Source organism: Rhipicephalus sanguineus, chromosome 8 (genome assembly GCF_013339695.2).
Source record: "Rhipicephalus sanguineus isolate Rsan-2018 chromosome 8, BIME_Rsan_1.4, whole genome shotgun sequence".
Taxonomy (NCBI): domain Eukaryota; kingdom Metazoa; phylum Arthropoda; class Arachnida; order Ixodida; family Ixodidae; genus Rhipicephalus; species Rhipicephalus sanguineus.
This window is the reverse complement of record NC_051183.1, coordinates 124,555,069-124,565,821: the sequence shown is the minus strand read 5'-3', so window position 1 is coordinate 124,565,821 and position 10,753 is coordinate 124,555,069. Positions and strand designations below refer to the sequence as shown.

Here is a 10,753-nt window from a genome sequence, read left to right as displayed (position 1 = left end):
CATCACGGCGCATTGGCTTGCAACAACAACAGCGGCCCTCTACGAGATGTTTACAAGGAAATGTGCGACTAATGGACTGGTCAAACTCCGCTTATATTTGGCAGCGTATACTGAGAATGTCGCCTGCATAGGTGGCAAAACTTTCATGTCATTTTGTTAATAATTGTTGTGTTAAGTCAAAGTAAACATTTTACAATCAAGCTACACATCCCGAGCTGGTAGATGTGGGGGTAGCATGCCATGTGTAGATGCACTGTACTGTGTGAACTTGCTGATGACGGAAGCATACCTGCTGCTTGATGCCAAATAAACAGCGAAGTACACTACTACATGCTTCTTTAAATGCCACTTTGGCAGATGTATTCAGGAACATATTTGTCAAAAGAGTTGCAAGCTTGCTTATGAAACTGTGTGCACGGCCCATGGACATCTCCACTTCGCTCCTTTTTGTACGTCTGAAAAGGAAGTGAAAGAAAACACCTAGAGCAACAGCAATGTTCAGAATTTATACACATTTAAACATTGCCATGGTGCATGTGCACATGGCCTCCCTTAGCATCACTGTTTCAGAAATCAAAAAAGCAGAAACGGTATTTTGCAGATATTTCTGGACTCGTTCTGATCATATGAAGAACAAGCAGCATGATTTCACGAAAACTTATTGCTATAGTACACAAGAATTCAGGGTTAAACACACTACGTTCTAACTGCAAGAGTATTTATTTACGTGCATTACCAATTCTATTCAATTATTGTCATGATGTTGAAGCAAAAGTCTTAACAGTTACAATTTTTGTACTTAATGCTGCCGAGAAGGCCGAGAGTTATGTGGGTGAAGAAATGAAGAATTGCGCATGTGTAAAATGGAATCAGCTCGCACAAGGCGAGGCAAATTGTAGACCACTGCGAAGGGCTACTGCTGCAGTGCACATATAATAAGGCTGAAGATGACAAAGATTAAAGCGCAAACGTAAAGGATGAGAATTAAATTGAGAAGCAAGGCTTGCTGTCAATAGCTCTTGAATTCTATCAGAAAACAACATGACAGTTGTATATCCTGTAGATCTTAACGCGACAAAAGTTGAGCTGAAGATGGCGGCTTGAATGAATGTCAAACCATTGAACAAAGCGTGTTGTTGGAGCCAATGTTTCAACAAATTGATATGTCTAAGTTGTTGCAGCAACCTTGATGCAATTCGTTGCCCCTCTAAAGAGGAGTCCTCTTGTTGAATCACTAGCTCCAACAACATTCGTTGTTCAACAATTATTTCATGAGCTGTACATCTCGTTACATTCATTACAAACCTCTACTGTACCAAATGCTACTATGGCAATGATAGTGGGTGCAATACTTAAGCTGCAGTGTCATAAGCAGGTGACTGGCTATTCAACTCTTTAAATATACCAGATTCATAAAGAGTGCAAACCATGAGGCAAGCACAACACAAAGAACAAGCGTAAGGAAATTGAAAGAGGTTAACTTTAATAAACAAGGTATGGAATTAGTCATCCCCATTTTAAGTATAAAAGGTGTTTTTTTAACGAACTCCTTTGCTGTTGAAAAAGATCATGCTGCTAAAAACATCATACCTGTAGTCAAGTGATAATTTCCAGGACGAAATTTCGTGATGCTGAGAGCATGCATTAAACTTTATGCACGATAAGCGTTAGGTGCAATGTCAGAGAGGTGGAGATGATTTAATGGATAGCAAATACTAAAAAAGAAAAGCTCTGAGTAACTATCGCAAGAATAAGGACGAAGTAAGGAGGGAAGCATATGATAAGCTAGTGCAATGTCTGACGCGAGTTAATCTTGTCTTAGAATATGCAGTCATAAAGTGAGATCCAGTAAGTAGGCGTCACATGCACTGGTTGTGAGAGAGATATGGAAATGACGGACCACCTTTTAAATAAATGTAAAAATGTCCACCCATGTGCGTGTTGGGAACTAGCTCTCATGAAGCCCTAGGCTTAGAGAAAGCTTGATAAAGATGAACACATCCACAAGAGAAATCAGTAAAAGACAGATGGAGGATTGGTAGTGGAAAAGCAGCGAGAACAGCCAAAAACAAACTTGCAGGGTCTTTATGTACAATGCCGAAAAATAAGCTACCTATTATAAGTTTTTTTAAGGAAAGAAATTTAATTCAGGTAGGAAAGGCATTAAGCCAATTCAAAAATTGAGCTTGGCCACTTGCATGTCAATGCTTCGCTTTAAAGGGAACACACATAGCATCCATCCATCTACAGATGTGAAACTGCGTCATGCAAGATAACTTATACAAAGTTATTGCTTTGAGCAATTAGAGCAAAATATTTCAGGAGAGCACCTAACTGGGCTGGTTAGTACATGATTACAACGGGAACAAACAGCGCTGGGCACGGGATGGAAAAAAAAGGTAGACGAAGGCGACAGCACCCTCGTCTATTGTTCTTTCTTCGTCCCGTGTCCAACGCTGTTTGTTCCCGTTTTAATGCAGAATATTTCTTTCTTTAATCTGAAGATGGCACTGTTTCATGGCTAAAATAGTTTACTAATTTGCATTTCAAGTTACATTTTTTCAGCCATAAGGAAACACTGCAAAATGCTGAAGTTCTAATGTTAACATTTATCAGGAGAAAGACTAATTCTTTCGTATGGAATACCGAAGGTTGATTTCTAAAGTTCATTGCGTTTGTATTTCGTGCTGTTACCTTATCATTTTCCTTAAGACGGTTGTATAGATGTTCTTGGTTTATCTTGTGTTTTGTATATGTTATGCTCCTGTTTTTGCTTAGCAAGATCATTTTATGTGTAACTTATCACTGTAGCCCACTTTGCAATACTGCTTACTGGTGTCAGCAGTATTGTCAAGTAATAAATAAATAAGTAAATAGATATCCACTTTGTCATAAAACTACTATGAAAATAAAATAATCAGAAATGTTCCACCCAAACTGCAACAGTCGGAAAAAATAGCTTTTGACCCATATTGCAGCTTAGCTTTTGCTATGTAGCATTCCAAACAGAAATGTCGCCAAGACATTATTGTGTGGTATACTTTGCTGGCAATTTATATTCCATTAAAAAAATATATACTGCTTGGTTGTAAGCAAGGAAAATTTACTGAAGTGAATAATCCCTAGCCTGCACAGAGTCTCGTTCCTTGACCTTCGCTGCACAGCACATTGGCACAAGATTCACGCGGGTGCCCCTGTGCTCATATAGTGCAAGTCTAAATGTTGCAGATTTAAGCAATACTTCTGTCTGAAATACCATGCAAGAACAATGATGTGCTGTGCAGTGAAGGCAAAGCTCCAAGAAACTTCCCACAGCCTTGTTATTTTTCATTTGAAAAAATTATTTTTCGCTTGAAGATAATATTACACCTTAAAAACTTTGTCTAAATTATCGCACGAGGAAAGCACACTATGATGTGTAGGCAACATTTTAGCTGGGATTGCTACACAGTGAAAGAGGGCCCGCAATATGGGTTCAAACACTACTTCTTCCAAGTGCCAATTTTGAAGACATTTTTGCTTCTTTTTGCCAGCAGCATTTTCAACCCTTGGTATATGCACTGAACGCATACTGTGAATATATTTCACATAAAACATTCAGTCTTTTTTACAATATACTTAAAAATGGTGCATTTTGCAATGTTTCCTCACGACTGCAAATAGCATAAATTGAAATCGAAATAAATTCGACTATCAAAGTCATGAAAGATTGGTGACTATGTTAAAGAAACAAATGCTTTGTAGTAATAGCTCGACGCAATAACCATGTGTCAATTAATTTGCCTGACACAGCTTCATTTCTGCATGCGAAGTTTGAAAGGTCTTTGCTGCATCATGCAATTCTTTCCCCGAAAATAACACTTGAATGACTACTTCCCACACTGAAACATAACAGCACCAGTTTTACAAAATATTGGAAATGGTCAAAAAAAACGACCTGGCACACTGGCGTGAAATGACCCAAATAGGTACTAAAATAAAACAGTGTGCACTGTCACACTAAAATGAAGCACTAATCTGCTTGTATTGCTAAATTACTTCAAAACCCTGCTCTGAATAACTGCCCACAAGAAGTTGATTGCGAAAAATTTACTTTAACCTCTGACCTATTTTTATCTATCTCTAGTATAATGACTCCTAACCTTCGGCACACACACAAAGGCACAAAGCATTTCATGTGGTTCAATGCCTTCGAACAGTACGGAAGGTCATATGTTAAGAAATAGCGTAAAATCTGGACTAATTTTAACCAGCTATGTTTTTATAACATGCAAACATCGAGAAATACACAATAATTTAGTAACTCGCCCCCTCTAAAAGTGTTGCTGTCACAGCTCCAAATTCCATTCACGAGCTATACTGGCTAAAATATTAAAACACAGCTGAATTTCCATCTCAATGGTGGATGCACACAAGTCTACAATAATTTAGTAACTCGCCCCCTATAAAAGTGTTGCTGTCACAGCTCCAAATTCCATTCACGAGCTATACTGGCTAAAATATTAAAACACAGCTGCATTTCCATCTCAATGGTGGATGCACACAAGTCTACACGAACAGGCATGCACTTTAGATTGACTTCACAAGCCAGATATCCGGTAATCCTGCCGTTGGAGAACGTTACCAAGTGTATGAGCTGGACTACTACATAAGCTAAAATGGATGCTTGTGTGTGTTGTTATGACAGAGCGTAAACAAAGCAGTGCAGAAGACTGAGCACACGAGCACAGCACTGTTTGTGTCTTCCTTTTTCTTGTGCTCAGTCTATTGCGTTTTTTTTACACTAATGCATTAATTGTGGAAACAACTGGCTGCCGCAATTTGGTCATCTAGGTCGAACTTTTTGGGCCTTGTAGCAGAGTAAAGAGCTCTGTTGTGAAAGCAAAGGTGTAACAATATTGCACTACAAATCAGACAATACAAAGCATCAATAAGAATGTTCAGCCAAAATAAAAGGCTTCTGCAAATGTTTAAGACACATACTCACAGGTTAATGCTCATTCACAGCTTCTTCGGCAGCCCCATGATTTCTGTGCGTCCATCTGTGCGTGTTTTCCTTCCGCCTTTGGGCAAGTTCGTGTAGAATGTCTGCCAGGAAAACAAAAACATCAGAAACAAGTCGACTTTTTTTAGCATGCCTCACATAACCCAAATTAACTTTTCTCTCCCCATAAGGTAGCTGTTTAGAAAGCATCCAAACAGCCGCTGCATTGTCTATGTATAGCTCATAACCAATTAGTAGCATCCAACACGACACCTGGTCATTGTCAAAGCATACGAGACAAGAAACTGAGACAAGTATAAGCAAAGAGCAAGCGGCTATATTTCGCCATTACAGTCGCCGACCGTTTATTCGGACGCCGAAAATTCGGACATGCTCGTTTATTTCGGACACCTTCGCGGCACCGCCACTCGTCCCATTGAACTAATGTAAACTCACGACCGAAAATTTGGACGCCCCACAGTCCGCCGTTCGATTTTTCGGACTCCGGCTGGCTGATCAATGTTTACAAAATTTTGATAGGTTGCCAGCACTGAAATGTTGCACTGGCTATAACTGGAGATCGTGCCAGTGTCAAAAATCCACGCAGAAATTACCGATCTCGAAGGCTATGTTTGTTGGCTACACGTAACGGTTGCCTTTTGGCTTTAGCCAGTCAAGTATCCATTGAACGGCTATCACGGCCGAACAGCAGGCCAAGCCAAGCCAAGATTGTAATCGGCTCGGTGCGGCGTTTGAGGAGAATGACAGCGCGTACGAGTACGACGCGGATCCTAATTCGGACAAAGAGAGTACGACAACAGAAGCGCTGCCCGTTCCATGTGCGCCGTCGGAACTAAAGAAACGCGGAAACTACAAAGCCGTGACGATGGCGAAAAAAGCGGCGATTATTCACCAGGTGGAAGTTCCTTGGGAGTTTTCGCCGAGTTGGGCGATGAGGTATCAGTCAGCTACTCGAACCAGCGCATGTGGACAGTGACTGCCGTGATGACGCACCACCCACACCAGTCATCAAATGCGGATTTAGCATAGGCCGTTACAGTGCTACTGCCGACCATCACGGGTGGCCAAACATTGGCTGAAATACAGGCCGACTTGGTCGCGCGTAAGCGTACATGTGTACAGACGCGCACTGACAAGTTTTTTCCGGCCGCCGGGCCAATAAAAGTGTTTTCTGGTGAATCCTTTTTTTCGGACTCCCGATTATTCGGACTTTTCGGCGGTTCCCGCCGAGTCCGAATAAACGGTCGGCGACTGTATATCGTTTCCTAATCCAGCCCGATGCATTCATCGCTTAAATTTAATTTACACTGCTATATTGGTGTTCGCCCTAAACTTACTTTCCAAATAACTCACTAGATAACCTATTTCTCTTACGCACTATATGAAAACATGTTAAAAAGATGGGGCATGCAAACATGGACACAAGAGAGTCAAGACACCTAAAACGCTGAGATCACTAACTGGAGGCTCATCACCTAATCTACCTTTACATTGTCGAGAGCGTAAATGCACGCCAAAATTCGATGAATGCAGTTTTGTACAAGCACATGAATGAAGAAATGCGTCCAATTGTCGAGGCCTGGCATATCAATAATGGCAGTGCACAAGAGAGCAAACCGTCGATTAACTAGCATAAAGAAGAAATCAAATGCTTGAGCAGTTATCTCTCACGTAGACTATTGTGCGTGCCAGATTGATAGGTATCGCCTCTTGCCTGGGCATGCACAGATAAGTTTCTGTGTCTACTTTATTTTGTGCCACTGTCCACCTTTCCAGTTGGCGTTAGTGGTGTCTTGGTTTCTCTCTTGTGTCCATGTTTGCATGCCCTGCCTTTTTAACATGAATACCTACCAACCAGCTCAGCTGTCTGTTATACTAAATATGTATACAATCTAGAATTACCACTCTGTCCACTTGCTGATGTAATAATAACAACGGGGTTCTGTATGTAAACGTGAAATTAAAAGCACAGGAACCTCTAGGATTTGCACCTCCACCGAAAGTGCAACCACTCCATCAAGGATCGAACCCGCACAGTTCAGATCAGCAGCTGACCATTATAACCACTGTATTGCAGCGGGGGATGTTCACTTGGTAATGTAGGTTAATGTTAAGGATTATGGAAAGAGCTGTAGGTTGAAGAAAGACATGCAATTAAGCAAGGAGCTGCAGACATTATGCAGTTTAGATATTTCTGTAATCCAAAGGGCTGGTGCTCAGGGCATGCACCTAAGGAACTCCTGTTCAGCGTCTCTTTTCGAACCAAAGCTTAGCAGAATTGATGTTCCTGTCTAGATATGCCCCTGAAAACCACAGTTAAATAGCTGCAAAGTAAATACTAGAAGACAGAAAAAAATCCATCACTTGTACGATATTAACCACATCAAGATGCAAATACACCAAACACCCTGGACTGTGAAACGCATTGATTGAAAAGATATCAGTTAAACAAAGCAGCATAGCAATGAACTTCCATGTAGCTGCCACACGGCAAAAAGCAGGTGGCTCTGGTGCCATGAAAAATCTATAATAACACTTGTTGAATATAGCAGGATGTTTTGTATGATAAATGTATAAATTACCACTCACAGAACCTGACATGCTATTTTAAAAATCAGCATTGCAAAAAATAAAGCAAGAACACCACATGACGTGTGAATTTACCATTCGTAATTTAAGGCTAAAGGGCCCCTAAACAACCCCGGAGTCTAAAATTCGTGACAACTGCACGCTTGTACAACGTGAACATGTTGTCACATGAATTTTTTGATTAAGTGGTGTAATAATGAAGCCACAGGGGATAGAACAAACATTCCAGCTGGTTTCAGTTTCTCGCTCAGCCTGAAGAGGGGCTTCCTCGGTGTGCCACTGTGCCAGAGCGATGCGGTGAGGAAGCACAGTCAAAGCACTGGCGAGATAAACCAATTCGCAACACTTGTGACAACCATAGATACTGCATCATCACAAAGCCAAAATGCCGTTTCGTATTGCAGAGGACTATTCAACAGTCAGCGTTACTTAATGTTGCTCATAGGCAACATTACACCACTTCGCTAGCAAAGAGGACTGGTCAAGCGCTGAAGAGGAGGCGCGGTTATTGTTTTTAGAAGTGGAGTGTCTGACATTCGCACAATGTGATTCCTGCGGCCCTCTGTACGAATTAGCGAGCTTGTTTGGGAGGTGTAAAAAAAAGAAGTCGGAGCCTGCCGACTGGCCCTTTAAGAGAATGTAAATATACACTAGAAGGAAGTACACTTGTAGACATATTACTATAAGCTATAAAAAACAGGCAATTAACATGCTCAATCGATGCAGCATAGGGATGTCTCACACCTTTGCAAGAACTTTATTATGGTGGCTGCATGTTTGTGTAGGCCAGAAGCAGCAGGCACGTGGCTTCCATGAATTTGACCCGTTCGTTGAAGGGAAACTGCTGCTCACATCCTTGCAGCACTGCTTTTGAAGATGCTTCCTGCGATAACAAAATGACCACAACACAATTATGGTCTGCAAATATCGACAGATGACCTACATTGCTGCCCTTTCTCATTAAATTCAGCTCTAGACTAAACACTGCAATAGCGGCATCCTCCTACATTACAGGGCATCATACTGCTTTCCTTGACCTGGTTTTTAGTTCAATAATTGTTTTCACCCATAACAGAATGTAGCACTAGTAAAGATTCGGTTGGGGAGGGTGCAGTCGTAAAGTGTGTATGCAAAGTAAGAATATGAAAAAAAAAACAATGGCATAATTTCACATAAGATATAACAATTATCATAATTCATGTAATGTCAGACACCAAGAAGTGTTTAATTGAGCAAGTTTTGACCTTAAGCTATCACAAAACAATGCACTTTATGGAAAGTGGGATTTGCAGAGTGAACTCTGATGATGAAATTGGCTGCCTTTACTGGCTCTGTAGCTGCAAGTGCATTGCTAAAGCCGCTTGAATGCACTTAACAAGCCTGTGTAATGGTATTGACAAATGTACAGAGAAGACAAACTCATTCGTTCTCACTTAGCTGCCATCACAGTAATACGTTGCTTCGTGTCAGGTTTCCTGGTATGCAGAATGCACGAACTTGGTGGCCGTGCCATACCACAGTAAACATGATCGACATCTGCTCCAACTGCGTAAGTAGCTGGAAAGTGCTAAATTACACAATCAGCTGTACCATGCACACATAATGTAAATTATAACAGTGGCAACATTTCGCACCTCATAATAGCCTATGGGCATTGTACTCGTTGATGCTGCCAGCTGCATTCCCTGTTTTCATTTCCAGCATGCATAGCACATGCACACAAAGCACCCAATAACTGTGGGAAGCAGAATAGATCGTCCGAGGTAATCAATAAAATTGATTGACAAGAATTCCACACATCACTCAAGCCTGTTGTTTAGCATAAGTGATGAGAATGTGCAGCCAAATGTACACAGCAAATTCAGTATTGGCCTTGAAGAATTGCAAGATAGGTTGAAGCTTTCCAAAAACAAACCGTATACAGTAAAGTCTGTCCCAGATACCGAAATCATGAAGTTATAAATTTTGAAGTGGGCCGCTATATTCTTCAGGCACCATGCATTGCATTTATGAAAACGCTAACATCCCTGTACAACAATGCATGCTGCAAGAAGTCATAAACCTTAATATTTTTGGCACAATGCCATTTCCCAGTACCACGTTTTACAGAAAGGCAACATTTTCCTTTGCAAAACTAAGCCATGTTCCCAGGCAAAATGCACTGTCCATGGTGACAAACATGGAGTACGCTCTTCTATACAGCTTAGCTGGTTTACTAGAACTAAAAGCTACGGTAACGCTGTCTTAATTGAACTGGCTAGCAAGAGCCTTCTCGCTGCTGTTTATGTGAAGTAATTTCACCTTGGTGGAACGTCACAAGAGTAAGTGGCACATAATAATGAGTGCGAGAACACAGTAACAGGATGTGCAACGGCTACCAGGTATGCCCATTGTGGAAACTGTGGGCTCTTCCCCCAAATGAACCAGTTGGTAATAACCCTTTTGCATGAAAAAACTTAAGTTGGTTGCTTGCATACATAACATTGTTACTCTGCATTTCCATCTCAATTATCTAGCGCTCATTGTTTCCCTTCGACATGACTAGCTCAAAACAAGATTCTTCTTCATTAAATGGAACTTTGTACATTACCTTTACGTTGGCTACAGATGCTTCTGCCTGAATAAGCACCTCCTATAGCATACTTGCCTCAGCCACCTTCTGGACTGCATGGTCAGCACTCCACTGTTTGTTGTAGCACTGCTGTTTGCTACCTGCAGTATGTTGCAAAAAAATTCAGCATTAAAAAAAAAAGGTTAAGAAAAGCCGAACCAGGTGTGCCAGCAGCACCTTGCCCTTTGAGGAGGGAGGAAGAGCTCTGATAAATGGCTAGTTCAAGACAAGCGTTGTTCTTCACAAGCTATTATTATGCGATGAGAGGTGGGACTTCAATACACGGACGCACATATAGTGCTAAAAGCAATTGAAAATTCAGCTGAAAGTACGGCTTGTCAAATTAGGTCAACGTGCATAAAGAAACCAACTGAACAAAATACAATGTCATGCTGCAGAAATTGCATTTTTAGCAAATCTATGTTATCTATTGCTTGAAAGATGATAAGCAATGTCCAAGAATGCTAACCTAAACGCTTTTGAAGGTCACGTTACTTAATGACAAATAAAATGCACGCCTAAAGAAAACATCCCTAAATACACTTTAT

At 41.0% G+C, this 10,753-nt stretch overlaps 1 long non-coding RNA gene across 1 annotated transcript; it reads right to left on the bottom strand.

Moving 5' to 3' along the window:
* Positions 1-354: 354 nt before the first annotated feature.
* Positions 355-8,460, bottom strand: LOC125759598 (uncharacterized). The gene is made up of 3 exons (XR_007417226.1): positions 8,339-8,460; positions 4,988-5,088; positions 355-455 (listed from the first exon to the last, which is right to left on the bottom strand). It is a non-coding gene; the product is annotated as an uncharacterized LOC125759598 (long non-coding RNA).
* Between the last annotated feature and the right edge of the window lie 2,293 nt (positions 8,461-10,753).